Source organism: Sorex araneus, chromosome 2, assembly GCF_027595985.1.
Source record: "Sorex araneus isolate mSorAra2 chromosome 2, mSorAra2.pri, whole genome shotgun sequence".
NCBI classification, from domain to species: Eukaryota; Metazoa; Chordata; class Mammalia; order Eulipotyphla; family Soricidae; genus Sorex; species Sorex araneus.
Genome location: NC_073303.1, coordinates 212,350,344 through 212,377,427, shown reverse-complemented (window position 1 = coordinate 212,377,427; position 27,084 = coordinate 212,350,344).

The following is a 27,084-nucleotide window of genomic DNA, read 5'->3' as shown; positions in this document are numbered from 1 at the left end:
ATAGGGAATTTGAACGGAGTCCTACTGTGATGTAAATAATAAATGAGAGACCTGGGTGTGAATGTGTGTATTGTTTCAATCTAGATAGGATCTGAATCTTGACCATCCAATGAGGAGAAAAACATTATCTTTCATACTTCCCAGAATCAGAAAGCCTTTATTTTGTTTCACTTGTTCAAAGAAAATCATTCATACTTCTGAAAAAATAAAAAATCATTATATAATAAATGAAGTCACACAATAAGTGGAGGAAATTAGGTTTTCCTAGCTCTGCTGTTCCAAGACCTAGAGCAATGAGAGGGCACACTTCACTGAGTTCTTTCAACATCAAGTGAAAATCTCATTACAAACTTTAAGAAAGTCAGCAAACCTCTGAATCAAAGCTCTCCATCGGGATGCTGGAACTGGAATTGAAAAAATGATGAGTAGAAAGGGGAAAACTTTTACATAATAGTCTGTCTTTTTTATGCATATTATTCTCATTACTGTACCTTCCAAACATCTTACTTACTGTTAGTGCAACTTTACTGGAGAGGAAAGAATATCCTTTACTTTTTGATTCTAAGCAATTTTCCAATTTCTGTTTTGTAATGAGAAAAAATGATCTTCTCAACCATCGTACCGCTAACTTGGCACAGGTATAACTAATTACTCTATTAGGTGTCAGCTCGATTTATGTTATTGCTTTAAAAAAAAACAAAACAGATTTGCTCTTCTTAATAACTCTTCTTCACATTTATTAGATTATACCAGTAGAATTTTAAAGTAGTCCTGAAATATCACATTGACATGAAATGGAGAAGGCAAAGACTTTTTCATTTAATATTCAAAGCAATAGCAAGTCTTTTTCAAAATCAGGCAAAAAAAATTACAGAACAGAATCGGTGGACTAAAATTAAAATACTTCCTATTAACTTCAACAGGAAAAGGTAACACATGAAACCACAGCAATCTATATATTGAGTTACTTTACAATCGGTTAAACTGTAAGCTGTAAACTGTATTTCTTCTATTCACTCTTTTAACAAGAATCCGAACGACACAGAAAAAACTACCTGCTCTTTGCTGAGAAAACAACAGTGACCAAAACAGATGTGATCCCATACAATGATAACAGTGAGAAGATGATTGCTCCTTGGAGCTTGGTATGCCCACTTATTATACAGTATGTTTATAGTTTCAAATAATTATGATGGAAATAAGTAATTTACACTCTAATCCAATACAAATACTTTCCTTAGCCACACAACTAAAATGAGCAAATCAGAAGATTCCTCAGTCCTGAGTCAGCAGTTTATTAGCTTGCTTAATTACTTCAAATTCCTCTACTAGTTGTTTCTGCTTCTTTGACTTGCAGAATAGTTTATGGAATTAATGTTCTTTTGGATTTGTTAATAGAGTTCTTTTCCTTTTTCATTCATTTTCTTTTTTAATCCCAAGCATTCCATCTAGTACGTATTTCCTTTCCTGGGATTACATCTTTAGACTCTTTTCTAGAAAGGCTACATTTTTTTTTTTTTTTTTTTTGCTTTTTGGGTCACACCCAGCGATGCTCAGTGGTTACTCCTGGCTTTTCACTCAGGAATTACTCCTGGCGGTGCTTGGGGGACCATATGGGATGCCGGGGATCGAACCCGGGTCTGCCGCGTGCAAGGCAAACGCCCTACCCGCTATGCTATCGCTCCGGCCCCAAGGCTACATATTTTTATCTAAAGTGTTTTTACTTTTTCTTCACAGTTTTTATTTGGCAGGGAAAAGGGGCCTCCAAGCAATGCTCTGTGGCCCCAAGGGTCACACTCCCCAGTGACATTCTGCAACCTGGCAGGCAGTTCGATGACAGACCCCAAGGATATGGGATTGCTTGTGTCCTCTGATGCCCGGGACCACTGGGGCCATCCCATCACACAGGACTTCTCTGAGGACCATGTGCTGCCAAGGAGTAAACTGGGATTCAGCCACATGCATGACATGTACCCTAGCCCATGTTACTATCTCCCTGGCTCCATGTTCACTTTTGAAAAAAATTCTCACTAGGGCTATAGCACAGTGGGTAGGGCGTTTGCCTTGCACGTGGCCGACCCAAATTTGATTCCTCGCCCCTCTTGGAGAGCCCGAGAGTATCTCTCCCACATGGCAGAGCCTGGCAAGCTATCCGTGAATATTCCATATGCCAAAATTAGTAACAACAAGTCTCACAATGGAGACGTTACTGGTGCTCGCTTGAGCAAATCGATGAGCAATGGGATGACAGTGATACAGTGATACAGAACTAAAGAATTCAGAGTTTTAAAGAAAAAATTTCCTACTTAAGAATTTTGTCCTTAAATTTTCTTATTGGTGGTTTTCATTATATCTCATTTCCCCCCCCAAACATTCTCCTATTTTCTCCCTTTGCTCTTTCTTCGCAAGCCTGATTAAGTTCATGCTAGTGTTTATTATCCTATCTAGCATGGTTTCTACACCTCCCTCTACCGTCTATTCATGTTTTTTATTATATGATTTATTCTGGACCATTATTTTCTTTCTTTGTTGGAGCATTATTTTCTTCTTTCTTTTTCTACACACAAATTCCCTTCAGTTTATTTCGATTTGTTCTACTTGCTTCATTCTCAAATTTGCGAAGCCCTATCTTAGACATGTCTGTTCTCTAAATGTGATTTAATTTGGGGTTTTATTTTTTTCAAACAGAAATACTGTTGCTTTGTGTACTGCATCTAATAATCCCAGTCTTTGCAGATAGCAGGTCTTCTTTTGATTGCAGTATCAGCTACATCCCTGATGTTTGGCTTTTGTCTGTTCCCTCTTATCTTTGACAACATGTTGCATGTTATCTGGAGAACGACAGGAGATCTCTATCACATCTCTGTAGGTTCTCCCCATCAAATCAGTATCTCTTTGTTTCAGTGTATTTACTATTTTGGACTCTCCAGGCAATCTAATTCAGGGGCCACCAGTTTGCTTACAAGCTGGTACTGAAAGAAATTGCTTTCTACCCTGAAAGGGGACATAGCTACCTCAGTTCCCATCTTTACTTGGGAAGACGAACTTATTTGCTTCCTACTTTGAACTATCTCTGGATTTTGATTTGTTTCCGTATTCTTTAGATGGGCTGGAGCGATAGCTCAGCGGGTAGGGCATTCGCCTTGCACACGGCCGACCCGGGTTCGGTTCCTCTGTCCCTCTCAGAGAGCCCGGCAAGCTACCGAGAGTATCCTGCCCATACGGCAGAGCCTGGCCAGCTCCCCGTGAAGTATTGGATATGCCAAAAACAGTAACAACAAGTCTCACCATGGAGACATTACTGGTGCCCGCTTGAGCAAATCGATGAGCAATAGGACGACAGTGCTTACAGTGCTATTCTTTAGACAGCTAGAAACCAACTTTGAAAACAGTAATACATTAAGAACTCAGGCCAGATAACAACTACCTGCTCCTCTCTCACTTCCAGTTTCCCTTCAACCTTGTTGTGATACCTTTTAATACTTTGACATATTTTTAGTACTATTAAAAAATCACGGTTTATACATTCCATTTATAATTCTTTTTTTTTTTTGCTTTTTTATTTTGGGTCACACCTGGCGATGCACAACGGTCATTCCTGGCTCTGCACTCAGGAATTACCCCTGGTGGTGCTCAGGGGACCATATTGGATGCTGGGAATCGAACCTGGGTCGGCTGCGTGCAAGGCAAACGCCCTACCCGCTGTGCTATTGCTCCAGTCCCCCATTTATAATTCTTTTTTTTTTTTTGCTTTTTTTTGGGGGGGTCACACCCAAAGATGCTCAGGGGTTACTCCTGGCTTTGCACTCAGGAATTGCTCCTGGCAGTGCTTGGGGGACCATATGGGATGCCGGGGATCGAACCCGGGTCGGCCGCATTCAAGGCAAACGCCCTACCCGCTGTGCTATCGCTCCGGCCCTTATAATTCTTAATGCTTTAAAAAATTAACCTCATGATCCATGGAAAAGAAAATTCTACTATGTAGTTATTTCTCTTTTTTGTCATATATCTGCCCTTTATTATTCATTAATGTTCCAAAGTTTGTAGCACTTGTCAGCATTTTAAGACAATCAAGCACTGGCTGCTAATTTCCTTTAATAATTTGTTCTTTCTTACATTATATTGCAATTAATTTTCTCAATCCTGATGTTTAATTCTTTTCTATTATTTTATTTTCTAATAATTACATATGAAGTTATTGATATTTGTCTGGATAAAAATCAATTTCAATTTATTTTGATTGAAATTCTCAAAAAATTAAAATCCATTTTAATTGGAACACCAATGGTCATAGACATTCTGGTATATGACCCACGTGTCCCTAGGTTTGATTCCTGCCTCTGTAAAAAGATTTTAAAAATAAAGAAATTAAAAGCCATTTGAAAATTGTTTGGGTGCCAGAGATGTGGATACAGAGTAAAGGATATGTCTAGATGTCTGAAGAGGTGAGTTAGATCAGCAGCACAATTGAAAGAAGTTCTTCTCATTTATCCAGTTTCACTATGCTGGCTTTCCTTCAAAAATTGCTATTCATTTCAAATTTGTATGCCTGTAGATTCTTGTACAATATAATTCAGTCACTCTCAGAATCTTTGGTATGGAAACTCCATGTTGAAGATTTTCACTAATGACCTTTGACCTGAGGGTGTGGTGAAAATAACTGTTCTCCTATTCTTTAATTAAAATGCTGACTGCCTAGGGCTTGAGTGATGGTACAGTGAATAGGGCGTTTGCATCGTAAGCTTCCCACATACATTCAATCCTTGGCACCTCTTGTGGTCCCTTAAGCATCACCAGGAGTGATCCCTGTGTGGTACTTTACATGGAATGATATCAATATGTATCTATTATAGATATAAGTGTGCAGACTTCATTATAAAAAAAAATTCTGTCTTTATGTCCCTGGCCTTTGTACATCCTGAACTGGAATTGTAGTTAGTTTGGGATTCATCTTGGAAATTTTATTTTAGATTTTTTTCATTCATTTGTGTTGACTTATATATTTCTCATCAATCTCATATCTTCCAAATATTCCTTATAGTTGTTTCATTGATATGCTTCAATTTTACTCTTAATGGGTTTCATTTGGATTCAATCAGGAAAAACATACTTATATTGTTAATGATGTAAACAAAATCACCATTGTTTCCTATATGGCACCTGGGTAGCTATGTATTTCACATTTGTTTTTTGTATTAATTTTTATGATAAATAAATGCACAAGTAATTATGCCCACTTTTAAGAGGGGAAACTGAAAATGAGAAAGTTTAAGGAACTGGCTTTAGACTAAATAGAGTGTCAGAGCCAATATTTAAAACTGGTTTTAGGGGCTGGAGCAATAGCATAGGGGGTAGGGCATTTGCCTTGCACACAGCCAACCTGGGTTCGATTCCCAACATCCCATATGGTCCCCTGAGCACCAGCAGGAGTGATTCCTCAGTGCAAAGCCAGGAGTAACCCCTGTGCATCGCCGGGTGTGACCCGAAAAAAGCAAAACAAATAAATAAAATAAATAAAATAAAATAAAATGGAAGCATCTTAACTATTTAGTTGGGATGGGAGATGAATGCCAAAAGAGATAATGGACCAAACACAATGACCTCTCAGTGTCTGTGTTGCAAGAAATAATGCCCAAAAGTAGAGAGAGAGTATGGGGAATATTGTCTGCCATGGAGGCAGGGGGAGGGTGGGAAAGGGGGGGTATACCCGGGATATTGGTGGTGGGGAATGTGCACTGGTGGAGGGATGGGTGTTTGATTATTGTGAGATTGTAACCCAAACATGAAAGCTGGTAACTATCTCATGGTGATTCAATAAAATTTAAAAATAAATAAATAAATAAATAGTTAGATAAATAAATAAATAAATAAAACTGGTTCTAGGATGTGTGCTCTGGACAACTATCCCCACAATTCAGAGCAAGGTGGGAAAAAAAAGTAAAGATAAGATAAGATTCCCTGTGACATTTATTTAGCATTTAAAAGCTCAACTATGAAATTATGCAACATTACTGGGAAACCTAATTACTAGAAAGCATTATTAGTTAACTATAGTTCACTGGGTTCAAGGCAACTGATCTTTGTTTTTAAAACGGAGAGGGGGAAAATTCCCAAGTCCACAGAATATGAACTTACATAGCACACAAAAATTACGTGCAGGTTTTTGCCAAGGCTGTGACCAACTCTGTATTTTTAGTTTGGAAAAATCATCCAAAATTTCTTCCCAGTGGGTTTCAAGTGTCTATAAATTTGCTTATTTATTTTAAATAAAAGTTCTGACATAGTCACTTATGCCATACTTGTGAGCAAAGCCAAGAATGTACAGGAAATTGATGACCTTCTCATGAGAAATTTCAGCTTCTTATAATAAGCAGAATTAGAAATGTGTTTGAAAATGCAAACATGAACAGATCTCCAATGTTTCCAGTTTCATTTTTCTTATGTGTACATATTTTACCCTTCCCATCAAACATAATCTTATATTCTTTATTTTCTCCTGGATATAGTAGCATATATATATAGGATAGTATCTATAGTAGCATCTTCTTCTCTGATTACATTATATATTTGTTTATATCAATGCAATAACTATAATGTTCTTATGGAAATGATACAACAAACTAAGCATATCATCAAAAAACAGCCATACTTAAACTTATTGAATATTTTTCAATTTTTTTCAAGACCTGGATAAATTCATAATTAAATGAATGCCTTAGATAAGTAAAATGGCTAGATTTTTCTTTTTTAAGTAACACAGCATTATAGATACTGGTTTTGAAGGCTAGAGCATAGCATACTTTGAACAATTTCCCCAAGATCTAAGTAAAACCCTATACTTTAGTGGTTGATTATGCTTCCTTTTTCATAAGGAACATGTAAGAGACTATTACCTTTTGAAGGGGCTGGAGTGATAGCACAGCGATTGGGCATTTGCCTTTCACGCAGCTGACCCAAATTTGATTCCTCCGCCCCTCTCGGAGAGCCCGGCAAGCTATCGAGAGTATCGAGCCCGCGCGGCAGAGCCTGGCAAGCTACCCATGCATATTGGATATGCCCAAAACAGTAGCAATAAGTCTCTCAATGAAAGACGTTACTGGTGCCCGCTCAAACAAACCAATGAGCAACAGGATGACAGTGATAAGTGATTACCTTTTGAACCATGCAAAAAAAATCTATAACTCTTATTTTTATCTTTTATAATATGATTTAATTTCTTTAAACTAAGCTTTTTTATTTTACCTATTATATGATTTCTAGTGATATTGAGCTTCTTTGTACATGGGTCACTGAATGCATATCTTTTTATAGAAAATTTCTTTCTTCAACTCTACCTATTTTTAATGTATTAGCCTTTTTCTTATTGAATACTGTTTTATTTATATTAATGCAATCGGTCATCTATCAATTATGTTTTCCAGAGTAAGACATCTTTCAACATGCTTATGAAATTGTATCTAATAATTTTAATTTTAAGTTGACTATTCGGGGTAATTGAGTGTCATGTTTGGAAGAATATCTCCTTTTTTTTTCTAACATTTTCAGGATAGCGATATTAATACTTAACTTTCTACTTTATTTCTCCTTCAATATAACTTTTAAGGAGGAAATTGAATTTGACTGTTGTGTGCCAACGACAGGTCACTTATTTATTTGATAAGTTCTTGTTGCTCATCCACTCTGTGCCAATCAAAATAAGGTCCGATCGTAAGCTAGACAAGCACCATCTTGACCCTGAGTGGGAGCTCTCACTTAGCAAAAATAGAACGAGATGAAAGAAAGCAAATGGATAATTACCTAAAATGTGAAAAGTGCTACCAAGTGAAATAATAGCTAATTTAATGAATATGAGGAAGGCGGACAGTTTTAGATAAGGTGACCCAAATGACCTCTCAGAAAGCTGAAAGCTGAAGAGTCAGTTCGCATGGCCGCCCTCGGGCATGGACAAAGCAGGCGTCCAGGGGAGCTAGGAGAGAGATCCTTGGACTGTGGAAACAATAAATGAGGCATTCAAAAATTGAACTCATTTTTTTCCTTCTAGATTGACCTTTCTTTATTATCAATCGACACTGCAAATTAAACCCAAATTATATTGTGTCATATTACATTATGTGAAGATTATCGAACATTTTTAATTTCATCATGTTTTCCTGAGAATAATAGAGAGATAAAAAGTCTCTTATGTATGTTATAAAATATTTAAAACAATCACTTTAGTATGGAGTTCGAAATTGTACAGTAAAGTTGAATAAGTGCATACATATTACCCAGTAATTCTACTCCTGGTTATATGTGCTTAGAAAACTAACAAACACAAACACATAATAACTAAGTATAAGTTTTGTAGCAGGACTATCATTGTATTTTTAAAAATGGGGGAAAGTCAATAGAGAAATAGATAAATAAACCAGCATATTCTGCAATGGAAGACTGCATAGCAATAAATATGCACTAACTGCAACCATGTAAAAATATCAAATAATATCAAAAACACAAGTTTATGCTAAGAGGAAAGATCACTGTATCACGTACCACTATTATCCTGTTGTTTATTGATTTGTTCAAGCGGGCACCAGTAATGTCTCCATTGTGAGACTTATTTTTACTGGTTTTGGCATATCAAATACACCACGGGTAGCTTGCCAGGCTCTGCCGTGTGAGCGGGATACTCTCGGTAGCTTGCCGGGCTCTCAAACAGCAAGAACCCATTTGTCTAATATACAAAAGTATGCTAGTTAAACAATAGCACTTAGGAATGAGCAAGTAGATGTGTAAAAAAATAACTATTAGAATCTCAACTAACAAAAATATCAATACAGAAGGCTTAACTTGCAACAACATCTTAGTATTCCCCCAGAAAAAAATTCAATGTCCCCATGATGGCAACAATTTTCACAAATTTTCTTCTGCAGAAGTATTGTTTATCATTCTATTCGCCATTTAATGATAACAAGCAATATAGAATAAATTATAATGTACCTGCTACTATATTACTGTTGTGAGGGACTGGAGCGATAGCACAGTGGGTAGGGCATTTGCTTTGCACATGGCCAACGCCGGCTTGATTCCTCTGTTCCTCTCAGAGAGCCCAGCAAGCTTCAGAGAGTATCGCGCCCACACGGCAGAGCCTGGCAAGCTCCCCGTGGCGTATTCGATATGCCAAAAACAGTAACAAAAAGTCTCACAATGGAGACGTTACTGGTGCCCACTCGAGCAAATCGATGAACAATGTGGATGACAGTGCTACAGTGCTGCTACAGGGGCAGCCTTGAGGGGTGCTTGGGAAATTGGAGACAATGGGGGAGGGAAGGAGACGGTGGTGGTCTGATTGCTGTTGGAATATTGAGTGCCTATAACAAATACATCATGAACAATTTTGTAAGCCACAGTGTTTACGGTGAAAAAATAAACACAAAAATAACGGTTAGAAATGATCATCGTGATGTTCATAGCACTGTGGCACTGTCATCCTGTTGTTCATCGATTTGCTCGAGCGGGCACCAGTCCCATCTCCATGGTGAGACTTGTTGTTACTGTTTTTGGCATATCGAATACGCCACAGGGAGCTTGCCAGGCTCTGCCGTGTGGGCGGGATACTCTCAGTAGCTTTCCGGGCTCTCCGAGAGGGACGGAGGAATTGAACCCAGGTCTGCTGTGTGCAAGGCAAACGCCCTACCCACTGTGCTATTGCTCATAGTAGTTAATACACTCATGATGTTTATAGTCGTGGTTAATTCTATAGGAGAGGAAAGATACTATGAGCAAACATAGGACTTTTAGGATGCAGGCGAATTCTTTTTTCTTTTCAGACACCATAATTTACAATCCTGTTGATACACCACTATTAACTACCAGAGTGCACCCCCTTCAGTAACTCAGCTCTGTAGACCAGTTCTCAGATTCTGTTGCCTTAGCCTCGTGTTATTCCCTTCCTAAGTTTCTTGGTATCACCTCTACACGAGCAGTCATTCTGCACCCATTCCTCTCCTTCTGATTAACATCTCACACCAGTGAAGCTGGCATACATCAGAAAGTTCTCTTTCTCAAATGGGGTTGTTGGATGAGCCTTATTCATGGCAAGGGGATGCTTGAGAGTATTATGGGCAGCTGGAGCACTAGTATAAAGAGGCTAAGGTGCTTGCCTTGCATGCAGCTGCCCCTGTTTGATGCTCACATATGGTCCCCTGAGCCCACCAAAAGTGATATCAGATCTCAGAGCCAGGAGTAGGCACTGAACACAGCTAGATGTGACCCAACCCCGCTCCCCCCAAAAGTATTATATATATTTTTCCACATCCATGTTTTTATTATATATCAGGGTGATTTTTTGTTGCTGGGTGATTTATTTCTTGGTTTCTACCAATATTTATATCTTTCATTTATGCTTTCCCTTGTATTTCACGCTTGTAGCCCTAACTGATTACATTTTCCAGCAGTGTTCCTTTTAGATATTTTTTTTCTCTTTAGATTTTAGTGAGAAATATGGTAGAGGGGCAGAAGTTAAAAAAGAAAAATGAAATGGCTAATACTGTTCTTATGCAATTCATGGCATATTCCTGGACCTCAGAAGATAGTCAACATAATGTCAAGGATTCCTTGAAGCAGCTTCTTTGATGTTACTTGCAACTGAAGCTCACTGAAAAGTTTCCAATTATTTTTCAACTTTCTGATTTCCAAAAGACTAATAGCAGCTCTCTTTGACTTTTATTGCTCCATTTCTCATGTGGTATAATTCCATTTCTAATTCATTCCTGTTTGAAATACCTAGAGATATTTTTATTTTTCTCACTAAACCATGACACAGACTGTCATATTTCATACTTTTAAAAAGTAAATGTCAGTTTTGCTCATCTGTTTTAAGTTGCCTATTTAAGAAGACTTGAATGGTTCTGTTTCTTTACATTATAGCTTTGATTAGCACAATAATTTATAATTTCAAAGATGTCTTACATATACAAAGCTCTTAATATATATTTATTTTTAAAATCACAAAAGAATTTTATTTTACAATTTTGAAGTTTACAAAATTCTTTGTATCTTATTAAAGTCTGCCAATGTTTCTCTAAGGCAAACTTTGTTACTTTCCCTATATTTTAGTTGGGAACATTGAACTTTACTTCATCTTAATTTATTTTATCTGAATGAGCAAATACACCATGTCTCATGGCATTTAAACTTTTGACAATATATGTGTCTCTGTATTTTGATCTTTGAATCATTCCTCCTATTTTTTATATCACCAATATATTTGGCATAATATTTGGCATTAATATTTTAAGCAGATAATTTTTAAATTTATTTAACCTATTATATATAAACCAGTAGTCCTATACCAACAAAGTTATTAAGTAAGACAAAATCACATCAAAAAACATAAATACTGATTAAAATTCCCAGGAATATGTTAACTATCTTAGTCTTTCCAGTCTGAGCCAAATCTATGTCAAGACACAAAAACATTCAAGGGAAAGGTATAACCACGTCTGTGTTTGTTGCAGATCTGTTTACAATAGCCAATACCTGGCTACAGTCCAGTCCTTAACTTTCCAAACCTTATCCAAATCTCCCTTCAACTTCCACTTTCTTGCTTACTTGATCAGCTCGATAGGTGGGATATCGCCATTTCTTTTTGTATCATCTTCTCCTCAGGGTGAATGAGTGTGTGATGGTGTGTTTCTTTATCCAGTCATCTGTTCTTGGGCGCTTGGATTGTTTCAGGATTCTGGCAACGTGCATGCATGCGCATGGGGTGTGTGTGTGTGTGTGTGTGTGTGTGTGTGTGTGTGTGTGTGTGTGTGTGTGTGTGTGTGTGTGTACTACCGCTCAAATCTTTATCTCAATGTTATAAAGATGCATATGAGAGCATTTAGATTCTCCATCTCAATAACCCAAATTCATCTCAGTATCTTGAGTATTAACTTGATCATGTCTACAAAGACATTTTTATCACATAAGGACTACATGAAGGCTCAAGGGAGTAGGAGCTGATATCTTTGGGTGCCATTAGTAAACCTGTCACAGTCACTGTCACTGTCATCCCCTTGCTCATAGGTTTGCTCGAGCAGGCACCAGTAATATCTCCATTGTGAGACTTGTTGTTACTGTTTTTGACATATCGGATACGCCACAGGGAGCTTGCCAGGCTCTGCCATGTGGGTGAGGTACTCTCAGTAGCTTGCTGAGCTCTCCAAGGGGGGTGGAGGAATCGAACCCAGGTCGGCAGCGTGAAAGACAAATGCCCTACCCACTGTGCTATCGCTCCAGCCCAACTATTTTCCACTTCATAAAAAGATATACAAGAAGTAAAAGCAATCAGGAGGGTGAAGAAGCCACATGGCACTTAGGGTTGCTCCAAACTCTGCAGTGCTGGAGATGAGACCGGCTTGTGCCTCCAGCATGCAGAACCAACACTGAGAGCCAGCTCTGTAGACATGCAGGCAGAATTTTAAGTATGGTGAAAGGGACCCCGGTTCACCAAATAGACAAGTCACAAGAATTATACAAACATCAAAAAAACTTCCAAAGGTCAGAGTTAGGATTTCTTACTAATGCCAATAAAGTTCTTAGTACTTAACCTAGTACATTTTCAGTAGTCAAAAGAAAATATTTGTGAATCAAAATGTGGTAAAACATATAAAAATATTTTGGTATAATTAGTTGCTATACTTACTGACAAAAACTTACATTTTTGAAGGAGGGATTGTTAATCCTATTTCTTAATGTTTAATAATGAATGGCACTAAATTTTAAGCCTCGTTAAGGCATCCTAAGCAAAAATAAATATATAAAATAATGATTTGTCAAATTATTTTAAAGAAATGCTTAAGAATGAAAGGCAATAGAACGTTTCTCCTATGCTATGGATTAAATTGTGTAGATGGATCAGAGAGAAAGTTTAATGGAGTGAAGCACATCACATATCTTCCATGCAGAAGGTCCCAGTTCAATATACAGTCGCCATCCCTGAGTACTGCAATAGAGCCAGGAAACAAAAACAGAACAGAAGAAAAAATAGAGAGACTAAGTTAAAACAGTAACCTCAAGAGTCAGAGAGCTAGTACAGAGGATAAAGCACTTGCCTTGCACCCTGCCAAACCCAGTTAATCCCCAGAGCACTACTAGGAGTAATCCCAGAGAATAGAGCTTGGAGTAAGTCCTGAAAACTTCTGGATGGCATCCAAAAATTATTTTAGAAGTGGTAACCTCACATGAAAAGGAAATATCAGAATGAAAGATAACCTGTAAAGGGAAGAACATACTTTCATTTAATAGATTCTATTAAAAGCTTGATATCCACAATATAAAAAAATTTCATGCAACTCAATCACAAAAAATAAAATAACTTTGTCTAAAATTGGACAAGTCCAAATAGACACATCTTCAACGAGAACAAAAAGCCAATGAGTACATGAAAATACTTATCACCACTTATTTTTAGGGGAAAGCAAACTAAAATCACGTTGATATATCATCTCACACCTGTAAGAATTGCTTTCATCAAAAGACTAGTAGCAAATGTTTGATGAGACTGTGAAGGGCCCTTATATATAGCTGTTGTTAGACATTTAAGTTAGTTTAGCAATGTTTGAAAAAAATACTGTTCTCCAAAAAAAAAATTAAAAATAGAACAACTATATTATTCAGCAAATAACTATATTATTCAGCAAATCTATTTCTAAGTCCATCCAAGAATACAAAATGATAGACTAAAAAGGTTATGTGCACCTCGATGTTTATTGCAGCATCAATTTCAATAGCTAAAATACGAAAACAACCAGAGTATTATCCAGAGATAATTAGATAAAGAAAAGCTGGCATAGATTTACCATGTAATGCTATTAAAAGTTAATTTTTTTTCATTTGCATCAAAATAGAAGTTGGAGGGGGTTATGCAAAATGAATTAAAAAGAGAAGGACAAAGGTTGAATGAGTTCACCTAAGAGAACAACGTAAGAGAACAAAATAAATGAACAACCAAAACAAGATAAAAATAAACCAGCAGATATTGCCAATAAAACTGAACCTACCAAAACAGAAAAGGATGTGAAATGGGAGCATAAATGCTGGGAATCTAATGGACAGTATTGGCTGCTTAATTTTAAAAAAAATTTTTTTAAAAAAGATAGAGAAATGAACTCCAGGGAACATCAACTAGAGAGCCAAGGGTAAACAGACAAAAGCAACTGGGTAGCCTGAGGCTTAGACTAAGTGAAGGATTCTCAGTTCAGGACACCTTGATCCACAGAGTTCAACGCCCTTGGCAGGCAAAAGAAGATAAGGAACAAGAATCTTGAATTTAGCCTCAGGGAAGGAACTGGAGCCCTGGAAGAGAGCAGTATGGGTGGAGAGAGGGAGGAGAAAGCCTGCTAGAGTTGGTGCAGAGAGAGAGGAAGGCAGAGGAGAGTGTGATGTCACCTGCCCAAGTGTATGGCCCACACAGTGTATGGCCTTGGGACAGGGAGGTCAGGCCAACAGGAGATGTCAAAGAGGGCTTAATGATTGAATGAGCCTGGGGAATTTGCAATGCAGATTTTTAGAACAATACACAGCAGGTAGGGCATTTGTCTTGCAGAAGGCCAACCCAGGTCCCTTTCAGAGAGCTGGTGAGCTACCAGTGAGCTACCGAGAGTATCCCGCCCACAAGGCAGAGCCTGGCAAGCTCCCCGTGGTGTATTGGATATGCCAAAAACAGTAACAACAAGTCTCACAATGGAGACATTATTGGTGCCCGATGAACACCAATAATGGGACGACACCAATCGATGAACAAAGGGACGACAGTGCTACAGTGCTATCACTCATCTTTTTGACCTGGATCACAGGATGGTCGGGTCTTATTGAGACTGCCAATATTGATCAGTACATTTCCAGGGAGAAAGAGGAGCAGGGCTGCTGAATTAGGAACGTGTGAAACTTTGGGTGGGCTGGTCTTGATTGGATACCCAAGTCTTCATGAAGAGATCTGGACTGGCATGGCAATTTCAGAAATGAAGACTAAAGCAAGATCAATTTTGAAAGCTAGTTCTGCGGTAAACAATTAGAGTAGCTTCCATTTTTCAACTCAATTCTGTCAGACATTAGATGCTTCGCCTGATTTGCTCTCACAATCATCCTGTGGTCCTGACATCAGTTTCTCAGAAGTCAAAGAGGCAGTTAGAAGTATTTAGGGGGGGAAATTTCACCAAGCTCTTGGTTCAGTTAAAAATTGTTCAAAATCGGCATTTATAACAATTTATCCTATATCCAAAAACTGCCAAATAAATGATGAAGTATATAGCAAATATAGATGACAAATATTATTAATTTTTTTTAAGTTTGATTAAATTTCTCATTCCTGATGTCTAAGGAAAATGTATAATATTGAGATAATACAGTGGGGAAGGCATTTGCCTTGCACATGGCCAACCTGGGTTCGATCCCTGACATCTCATATGGTTCCCCAAGCCCACCAGGAGTGATCCCTGAGTGCAGAGTCCAGGAATAAACCTGAACCACTGCCAGGTGTGGAGAAAAAAATATAAAAATTTAAAAATAAAAGTGTAATAATTATAAAAACAAAAACAAGTTCCCAAGAGATAGCTCAAATGGTAGAGTGCATGCCTAATATATGCATGGCCCTGAGTTAGACCCATCTCTTCGGTGCCTCCACCCCAAGTATCTCTGAATGTGGCCTTGGTGCCACCCAAACACCACCAGCCCTAGCACAGTCACTGGCCCAATCTGGGCCAAACTCTGCCAGATGTGACCCCTATTTTTTAAAAAAGGTGGGAGTTGTATACAAGGAAACGTTACTTAAGTGTTTGATCTATCTACTCTCAACATTATGATGGTATCGCAAATATTTGACTCTGTTTTAAAATGCACGGATTCTATGAATAGCAGTTATGCCTCAATAAAGTTTTTAGCACAGTTTAGTAATATGCTAATTGAGGTGACATTAGCTAACAAAAATGTTAACAATTTTTAAGTGTAATGATTCTATTGACAGTATAGTCTGTCTTGGGATATGGTCTTTTGTGTTAAGGCAAAAGAATACACCACCATTCAACACTCCCTTGTGTCAGGGGTCAAGCTCAGGATGACCCAAAAGAAAATAAAAGACGTTTTGGAAGATAATATATAAGAGCTCCATAAAGAGGTGAAGCTCCCCAAAGCATAATTCTAGCAGAGTAATCATTCCTTTTATCTCTATAATTCTCCTTGGAATTCAGCCACAATCAATAAAACAGCATGCAAGAAACATTCATCTACCTGTCAGGCATAAACCAAAAGAAATATTTGTGTGGTGATGTGGTTCACAAATTTTATGCAGGTAAAATAAACCACAGAAAAATACCTACAATGAATTGATTAATAGGATCTCTGGGGATTTTAAGCATTCCTTCTGCAAATTGCTTCATAAATCTGCAGGAAATTCTTTTATGCCCATTTTATAGAGAAGTAGAGTAAAACCTTCAGAGGGAGGAGGTTGTCTGGCCCGGGTGCAACCATGTGGGAAGCCAGGTTGGCCATGTGCAAGGCAAATGCCTTCCCCACTGCATTATCTTTGTACTACACATTTTCCTTATTGATCAGAAATGAGAAATTAAATCAAACCTTTTTTTAAAAATTAATAACACTTGCAGCTGAATCTCAGCAAGATGATGTTCATGAAAAATGAACTGGTCCCTGAAGCTCCATTTGCTCTCAATGGAACGAACACCTCCGAATGCAGCAGCTATGTGTACCTGGGTCAAGAAATCAACATGAGGGGCTGAGTGATAGCACAGCGGGTAAGGCATTTGCCTTGCACACGGTCGACCCAGGTTCGATTCCCAGCATCCCATATGGTCCCCTGAGCACCGCCAGGGGTGGTTCCTGAGTGCAGAGCCAGGAGTGATCCCTGTGCATTGCCAGGTGTGACCCAAAAAGCAAAAAAAAGAAATCAACATGAGGAATGACTTGGTGCCAGAACTGCGTAGGAGGAAGAGAGCAGCGTGGAATGCCTTCAAGAGCGTCGAAGAAGTGGTTAAGAGAATGAAGAAAATCCGACTCCAGGCACATCTTTTCGATTCCACTGTTCTTCCTGCACTAACATATGCCTCAGAGACCTGGGCCCTACGCAAGCAGGATGAGAATGCTAATAGGGTATCCCAAAGAGGAATCGAAAGAGCTATGCTGGGAATATCATGTCTCACTCAAGTGAGAGAAGGAATCTGGAGTTCTGACCTCCATCGACGGTCAAGAATCAGGGATGCTGTCACGTTTGCCAAGGCATCAAAAATCAGATGGGCTGGTCATGTAATGCGATTCAGAGACGACTGCTGGACAAGAGCTGTTACTGACAATTCCACGGAACGTCAGAAGACCTCGTGGCCGCCCACCAACTAGATGGTCAGATTTCTTCGTCAAATCTCTGAACGAATGATTTGAGGCTCTTCCTGTTCCTGGAGCAAGCAGATATCACTGGGCTGCACTAGCTCAAGACAGGGACAAATGGAGATGTTACTGGCACCCACTCGAGCAAATTGAAGATCAACGGGTCTACAAGTGATACAAGTGAATAGCACTTGTCATCTATACACTTTCTAAATACTTCGCCATTTATTTGACTTTGTATTTGATTTGGTTTTCTTGGTCTTTGAGTCATGAATTCTTCATGGACTATGAGTATGAGCTGAAAGGATTTATGTCTTTCTACATTGGCCATATTTTCTGATCATATGTACTACTGCATCAGTACATGCAACTCACAATGCACTGTAGCACTGTAGCACTTTCATCCCCTTGCTCATCTATTCGCTCAAGCGGGCACCAGTAAGGTCTCCATTGTGAGACTTGTTGTTATTGTTTTTGGCATATCGAATACACCCCGGGGAACTTGCCATGCTCTGCCATGCGGGAGGGATATTCTCGGTAGCTTGCCAGGCTCTCCGAGAGGACAGAGGACTCAAACTTGGGTCGGCCGTGTGCAAGGCAAACACCCTACCCGCTGTCAACTCACAATTACCTTACTTAAAAGAGCCCTTTTAAAAAGTCTTCAGAGACTTGATTTAGTACTTTATTTAGTTAGAAAACATTGTTGTTTTTATTTCTCTCCTCTATAAATCACTATATTTTGTGTTCTACAGGCTATTTTCGACATCCATTATGTATCTTGGTAGAATATGATGAGCTATAAAATGAAAAAAGCAACCATTTTCACATCAGTATAAACAACCTACCATGATGAATTCATTGTACTTTGCTTCCCTTGAGTGGATACAAAGAAAAGTCCAAAAGAGCAATAAAAGTGACAAACTGTAAGGAGTTGGACTTGGAAGCAAAGTAGGCTCTAGGAGCCTTTTAAACATTTATTTCTTTCATCCTTGGAAACCTTTCTATGCTACCTTTGTCAAATGTTTTCCACTGCTTCAATGGAAGTTCAATTTCAGCCTTGTTGGCACTGTAGCACTGTAGCACTGTCTTCCCGTTGTTCATCCGATTTGCTCCAGCGGGCACCAGTAACACCTCCATTGTGAGTCTTGTTGTTACTGTAGCACTGTAGCACTGTCTTCCCCTTGTTCATCCGATTTGCTCCAGCGGGCACCAGTAACACCTCCATTGTGAGTCTTGTTGTTACTGTAGCACTGTAGCACTGTCTTCCCCTTGTTCATCCGATTTGCTCCAGCGGGCACCAGTAACACCTCCATTGTGAGTCTTGTTGTTACTGTTTTTGGCATATCCAATACGCCATGAGGAGCTTGCCAAGCTCTGCCGTGCGGGTGGGGTACTCTCGGTAGCTTGCCAGGATCTCTGAGAGGGACGGAGGAATCAAACCCGGGTCAGCCACATGCAAGGCAAACGCCCTACCTGCTGGGCTATTGCACTTGAAAAGCCTATTCATTGAATATTTCAAGTGAAGGAGAAGATTTCAAAAATCCATTGTTCCTCCATTTACTCAACCCATTTGTCACAGCCAGTATCTTGACTGACTGGGTGCGGGGCTCCTGATTCACCGAATAATTTCCATGATGTACATCCTCCTTTTTCCTATCCCAGGAGCTAATGTCATGGGTTGCGCTGCAGCTTCTCAAATAACAGAAGGATTAGCTTATTATTGATATACTTCCTCTCAAGTTGTTTTACCCAATAGCTATAAATCCTTGATTAATTCCTTCTAAGGCATAGGAGACTAGCAGCAGGCTGGGTGAGTAATCAATATTGATTTTTATCTTCTTCATTTTACCCAGGAAAGCAACATTTGGCAAATCTTGTAGTCAGAACATTCTTTCTCTTAGGGCTAATGAGCTAGAATAACTTTACGTGTACTTTTTTGTACATGAAGAAACATTCCTAATTATATTTTTTAAACTAACGTCAACTGCTTCTATAAAAGCAATAAATAGAAGTCATAATTAAAATCGGCCTGTGAGCAAGATAATACAGGCAAAATAGTAGAAATGTTTAACACTCCAGTTTTCCAGCACCAGGAAACAGCTCATGGAAGAACACCTGCCTTGCAGAACATGAGACCTTGGGGCTGGAGCTATAGCACAGCGGGGAGGGCGTTTGCCTTACACACGGCCAACCCAGTTCAATTCCCAGCATCCCATATGGTCCCCTGAGCACTGCCAGCAGTAATTCCTGAGTGTACAGCCAGGAGTAACCCCTGTGCATTGCTGGGTATGAGCCAAAAAGCAAAAACAACAACAACAGCAGCAACAAAAAACATGAGACCTTAAGTTCAGTCCCCAGTACAAGCCCACCCACATTCCACGTGTGATCCTAGCAGCATTGCACTGTGTGATGCCCAGAGCCACAGCACAGTTTTTGATCTGTAGTACCCTGAAACCTAGTATATGTGAGTGCGGCAGCTCAAGTATGCAATCCCTGTGAGCTCCCTGACCCAGAACATGTCCGAGCGTCACATCGGAGTGGGAAGCCTCTAGTCTTCGCAGCAACAAAGAGAGGGGGCAGGGAGAATTGTAAGAAGAATAATAACTCAACTTTAATGTGATATTTCTGTAAAGACATTAATTTGGGACTGGAGCTATCGCATAGTCAACAGGGCGTTTGCCTAGCACATGGTCAACCTGGATTCTAATGCCAGCATCCCATATTTACCCCTGAGCACCACCAGGAGTAATTCCTAAGTGCAGAGGCAGGAGCAACCTCTGAGCATCACCCAACGTGGCCCAGCCCTCCACCCAAGACATTAATATCAGGTTAACAAATAATTATTCGTATTAGTAAAAATATAGCAAGAAAAGAAGCTTCCTTCTACTTTTTATATCAACTGTCCTGACAGATATTTTTATTAAATTTATTTATTTAAAGATTAGTGACTGAGCATTTGTTACAACATGATAAGTTTCACAGGTTTCTTTTTATTTAATTATTTATTATTTAAAGCTCCCAGAAGCGCGATATCTTATAGCCTACTTCTCCCTCTGGGAGAACCTGGCAAACTACTGGGAGTTTCCTGCCCACATGGGAGAGCCTGGCAAGGTCCCCATGGTGTATTAATATGCCAAAACCAGTAACAAGCTGGGTCTCATTCCTCTGACCCTGAAAGAGCCTCCAGTACGGCATCGCTGGAAGGACGAGTAGAGAGAGGCTGCTAAAATCTCAGGGCTCGGACGAATGGAGATGTTACTGAGACTGCTTGAGATATTTGACGATCAAGGGGATGATGATGATTTATTATTTATTAAATAACAATTAATAATTTTAATAAACAAAATGTTATTTTTTATCAAATACTCAGTTCTTTTATTTCTTGTTTGAAGAAAAGCATATTCTCAAGTGCTCAGCTCATTTTTCTTGTTCTGGCTATTTTTCAGGTAAATGGATCTCGTGGTCTAATCCCATCTCAGAGTTTAGGGGTCACTCACGGCAGTGCTCAGGGGACCATATGGTGCTAGGGATCAAATTCAGGTCTTCTACATGCAAAACATGTGCTATAGCCCATTGAAATATATCTGGCCTTAGCCATTTTGAATCATGTTAGTATGTTTAGGGGTTTTTTTTTGGGGGGATGTTGTATATTACTTAATTAAAAAAAATTTTTTACTTGAATCACAGTGAGATACACAGTTGCAAAGTTGTTCATGATTGGGTTTCAGTCTTATAATGTTCCAACACCTGTCCCTTCACCAGTGAACAGTTCCCACCACCAATGTGCTTATTAGGTTTTATTCTGAGGAGTTGTAAGAGTTCCTTATATATTTTAGAGATTATTCCCTTGTTAAACATAAATATAAATAATTTCTTCTGGCGCCAGAGAGATAGTACAGAGAGTAAGAGATAGTACAGAGAGTAAGGCACTGGCTTTGCATGCAACCACTCAGGTTTGATCCCCAGCGTCCCGTGTGGATCCCACCAGGTGTGAAGTTTGCATGTAGAGTGATAGGTGCCCAGAGCACGATTGGAAATGGCCCCAAAACAAAATAAAATTTCTTTCATCCCATTCATTTATTGTTTCTTTTTTCTCTCTCTCTTTCTTTTTTTGATGGCCAAAGGTTTATTCATTTGATGTAATACCTCCTAATTGTTCGACTGTGTCCTGTGCTTTTGGCTCTGTAGCGATGTATTCATTGCCACCAGTAACATGAAGCATATGCTCAAAAAAAGAAATTAAGCCATAAGGATTTAAGCCATTTCCACATCTATATTATCTTTGTAACAATTACTATAGGTTGTTTCAAATATAGAATACTCCCTGTAAGCAAAAAATGCTATAGATAAGTTAGCCTTAAGGTCTATAAAGAATTATAATATCCGAAAGATTTCACAATGATAAGGTTAAATTGAACTGAAGTTGAAAGAATACAAATAGCGTATCATTGACTATCTACTATCTTTCCAAGAGGTCAAGTGCTTAATTCCTAAGGTCTCACTAATTTTTATAACACAGTAAGAGAAATTGACCATGATTACATGCTATAATTTTAAGAACATTCAAATAAGATTGTTCTTATATTCATTCATTCAAATATATTCAAATAATATATTCAAATAAATATATAATTTATATATAAATCAATTAATTACCTAATTACTTATACTTCAAACAGATGTCATCATTCCTAATTGAACAAAGAGTATCACCATCAGTTTTACATTTTTTCCAGCTAAGATTGAATTTTTTTCTTCCCCTACTGGAATATAAACTCCCCAGGTGAGTTTTTCCTCAGTAAGATCTCCCCAACATGCAACTGACACCTCTACGTTGTGACCAGTAGCATCCAGAAAGGTTTTCAGAAGCAGGAATGGATGTATTTACTCCCCAGGCACCCACGGATAGTGAGACTGGGGAGAGAGCAGCTTCGGAGACTCAGTGATTGGGCGCTTCTGTGTAAGAGCGAGATGCCTCCAGCTGCATGCATGAGCTTCACTCTGAGCAGGTGTCGGAAACCTGAGCCACCCCTCAGACGACCTATTGTTGGCCCCATGGATGGCTACTCTGTCTTGGAAGGAGATGAGACTGTGTCTTAGAGGACAATATGGATGGAACTTGATGTGATTGTAGCACTGTAGACTGTCCTCCTCTTGTTCATCGATTTGCTTGAGTGGGCACCAGTCGCATCTCCATGGTGAGACTTGTTACTGTTTTTGGCATATCGAATACACCACGGGGAGTTTGCCAGGGTCTGCTGTGTGGGCGGGATACTCTCGGTAGCTTGCTGGGCTCTCTCTCCTTGCAGGGGCAGAGGAATCAAACCCGGGTCAGCCAAATGCAAGGCAAACGCCCTAGCTGTTGTGCTATCGCTCCAGTCCATTGTGCTGAGTGAAATAAGGCAAAAAAAAAAAAAAAAAAGTAGACGGTGTTACATAAAAGAAAAATTTTAAATGGAAATATATTAACAATTGTAAAATGGTTTCACTAGAAACCTTTAATGTAAAATATTAGAGCTCTTTTGCACGTGTGGGGCCATATGTGTGAGTCCCATAACCAAGAGCAGGCAACTCTCATTCATCACCAAGACAAGCAAGGAAAAGAGGGAATTTGCTTTTTTTTTTTTTTTGCTATTTGGGTCACATCAGGCAATTCACAGGGGTTACTCCTGGCTCTACTAGAACCGGGGTCGGCCACGTGCAAGGGCAAATGCCCTACCTGCTGTGCTATCGCTCCAGCTCCCCCACAAGAATTTACTTTTATTTAAATAGCTCCTTCTGGGACACTGGAGAGATGATACAGCAGGTAAGACACTTGCCTTGCACATAACTGGGTCCAATCCCTGGTACTTCTAATGGTTTCCAGAGGCCTATCAGAAGTGAGTCCTGAGCACAGAGCAGGAGTAAGCTCTGAGCACAAACAGATGTAGCCCAAAAATAGTTAACAACAAAATGAATGCTCCCTCTTTTGGTCCACCCTACTTGTCTATGGACCTTCTGTTCTGTAGATAAAAAAAATTTAAATACTCATTGTGACACATTTCTCTTTTCATTTTTTTATTCACTGTGTTTTATTACTATTCTATTTTCTGTCCTTTTCATACATGCAATGACTCTTTTTCCAAATATGATTCTTCATTGGGTTTCCTATCTCATGTGAATTCAACAGGAATATTTTAATGAGCTTCGAACATTGACCTATATCCTTTCTTCTTGATCTCTTAAAGTTCACTTTCCTCAGAATCAAAAAATATCCCTAATGACTTGAAAAATCTAGAATTGCAACTTTTCTATGAAATGGCTCTACTAAATCAGTTGTTTGGTGCATTCATTCTGTCACCAACAGAATGTTTCGAACTGAGTTTTTATATTAAAGTTAAAGGTAAAAATTTCACCAGCCTTTTTATTTCCCCCATCTGCATGATGAACATTTATACTTTTGTATTTATTTTCCTTCATAAAGTGAATTCATATTATGCCCTCTGTTACACTGAAAGTATGAACTCTATAAGACCCATTATTTTATTTCTGGGTCTTAACCTAGAAAATACAAAGCCACTAACTAGAAGAGATACATGCACTCCCATGTTTATGTCAGTAATATTTGCAATATCCAAGAGCCAAAAGCAACCTAAGAGTTCATTTATTGACAAATGGATATAGAAGCAGTATGTAAACACAGTGGCATACTAATTAGCAGCAAAAATATGAAATCCTGTCAATTGCAATACAGATGAGCCTGAGGGTATCAAGGTTAGTCCAATAAGCTAGACATAGAAAGATCAATGCCATATAATTTCTCTGATGTGTGGGGAATGTAAAGAAAATAAAAAGAAAAGCTCAATAAAGCCCAAACTGGACATTTGAAATATAAAACCAATTAGTCACTACCACAAGAAAGGGGATAGGGACAAAGAGGAAAACTACATGGTGATAGCACCTGCCAGAGAGATAGTGCGGGGGGTGGGGAGGAATAAAGCATTTGACTTTAAAGAGGTCTACCCCAGTTCAAGTCCAAGCACGGCATATGGTTTTCTGAACAAAGAACTGAGCATAGCCTCACCAGATCTTCATTGTGTGGCTCAAAATACAAGCAAAAAAGAATTAGCCATTCAATGATGGACCTAATATACTATCATCATCATCCCGTTAATTGTCGATTTTCTCGAGCAATGTCTCCATTCTTCCTAGCCCTGAGATTTTAGAAGCCTCTCTTTACTTGTCCTTCCCAATGGTGCCGTATTGGAAGCTCTTCAGGGTCAGGGGAATGAGACCCATCATTGTTACTGGTTTGGGCATATAAATATGCCACAGGGAGCTTCCCAGGCTCTCCAAGAGGGAGAACTAGGCTATCAGATGTCCTGCGGCCACACGCTTCCTGGAGCTTGGTTTAATAGTCTCTGGATGTTCGCTGTTGATGAGATTATATGCTGCCGGGGGCAGTTTCTGGGTGTGACCTCCTAGCTACTGGAAAATGGGGAATTGTAAGTCGCGTTGTCGCGGTTTCCCTTCGCCAGCAAAGAGAGATGACACCGGTTGAGAGTCCTTCTGCAGCAAGTTTATTGGAGATCTCCACAAATACACGAGTGGGGGGAGGAAGGCCCCGACCCTCAGAGCGATATCCTTCTTATAGAGAAGACCCCTCACTTCTGACGTGTTGCTCGCCCGTTGGCTGTCCTCCAATCACCCCATGTGGGGCGATGCCGGGGCCCGCGCTCTGGAGGTTGTTTACCACCTAGGGCAGCCGGATGTCGGCGCCATCTTTGCTCCATGTGCTCTGGCTCCCTACAACTCCCCCTTATCTCTTTACTAAGGAGCCGGTCTCTGCGAGAAAGGGGGCGACGGACACCACTGCCTGTATAGATACCAGGGACTGAGGTGGCCTCAACGGGTCCCTCTTCAGGATCTGATGAGGCTCCTCCTGTCCCGCCGTCCGCTTTTCCAGGCAGGGCAAAGTTTCGACAGCGGCCCTATGCAAGCGGCTCGTCGCCCTGGGTCAGGGAGGAGAGAGACCCAGTGCAGTACCATCTAGTCTGACACCCTTCCCTGAGACCATTGCCGGTGCACCCAAACTCGTGCAATGGATCCACAGATCCCAAGTGTGCAGGGGCTACACTCAGCATAAAAGAAAGCACGGAGCAGCTTGATTTAAAGCGGCGATGCCTCCGGCGGGGGGACAGACCACCTAGGCTGAGCAACCATTGGGACTAAACGATCTAAAAAGACTAAGCATCATCACCTACGCCAGCTTACACTCTGCTAAGATTCAATCAAAAACAAGGCACGGTATTATACGCAATCAAAAACAAGGCACGGTATTATACGGAGGTGCAGAACAGAATATTGTACAAGTATCATACAGAGTCTTCCCCTGGGTAGGCTTGCACCAGGCGGTGATAGTACACTTCCACCTTGCGTGAGGTCAAGGCATTCACCTGATCTTTAATAAACTGAGTTAGGCGTTGGAATGCCCAAGGACCAAAAGAGATCAGTAATAATGCTCCAACAAGGGGCCCTAAAAGGGGGAGGAGATAGGGCAACACAACCCCCCAAGCCGACCAAAACGGGCGCTCATAAAATTCATGTCTTCTTTTTTCTAATTCTTCTTGGTGTTTTCTAACCCGGTCCCTAACTATACCCGACTTGTTGGCATAAAAACAACATTTCTCCTGAAGTGTCAGGCAAATTCCCCCTATGTCCGCAGTGAGGAGGTCCAGACCTCTCCTATTTTGGAGTACCACTTCTGCCAAGGAATCTATTTGGTCTTGGAGATCCTTAATAGATTGATAAACTTTAGTAACATCATCTGCTAATTGCTGGGACAGCTTGGAGTAGGAGGAAAGGGCTGTGGCCAATCCCGCTGAGCCCGTGCCCACGGCCGCGGAGACACCCAGGCCCAGTAGCAGTGGAATGAACTGTACCGCTCGCTTGTGACGAGGGACAATGCGATCTATAGATGGGATGGGGACTGGCTCATCACCTTTAAGTAAGTCAATATCAGGGAGTAGCATAGCTAACCCACAGAGGCCAGTCCAGTTTTTCGGGAGAAGGGTATAGGCCTGATTGCTGCCGCACACAAAAACTTGGCTGGTCCCTGCACACAGCGGGCCAGAGCTATTAAAAAACTGATCACACCCAGAGGTAGGCAGCACACCGACATCAATGTCATAGGAATCATTATTAGCAACCTTATAGAAGCAATAACTAAAATTAAAGCCAAGAGGCTGTACCTTAAAGGGAAGGCTGGCAGAGCAGTTGTCAAATGGCACGCCAAAGGAGGTGGAGTCATTAGCTAAAGAGGGCACTGCCAAAGGCCAGGAGTCACCATATGGTAGGCATAGCCAGCAGTCTTCGGCCAGGGTGGGGTTAGTAACATTCAATGCCGCATGTGTGGCGGCCAAAATGTTCTCAGTACTTGGATCCAAATCCATGCCCCGGGGTTTCGGGAGTAGCAGGGGATGATATTCAATCTGAGGAAACTGGGCAAGAATCAGCTGTTGAATTTGCTGCCCCACTTCCACCTCCCGGACCACATCAGTAGGCCCCCCATCGGAAACGTGTAAGGGGGCTCGCGTGGGCCAGCAGGCATCTTTGCCCACTGGGGCCGTGCATGAGGCAGCAGCATACTTAGGGTTCCCTCTGCTGGAGGGGACGACTGACCAGTCACCCCCGAACGTTCCCTCGTAGGACATCTGGGGCTTTGCAGTAAAATACCTCTTTCCTCCT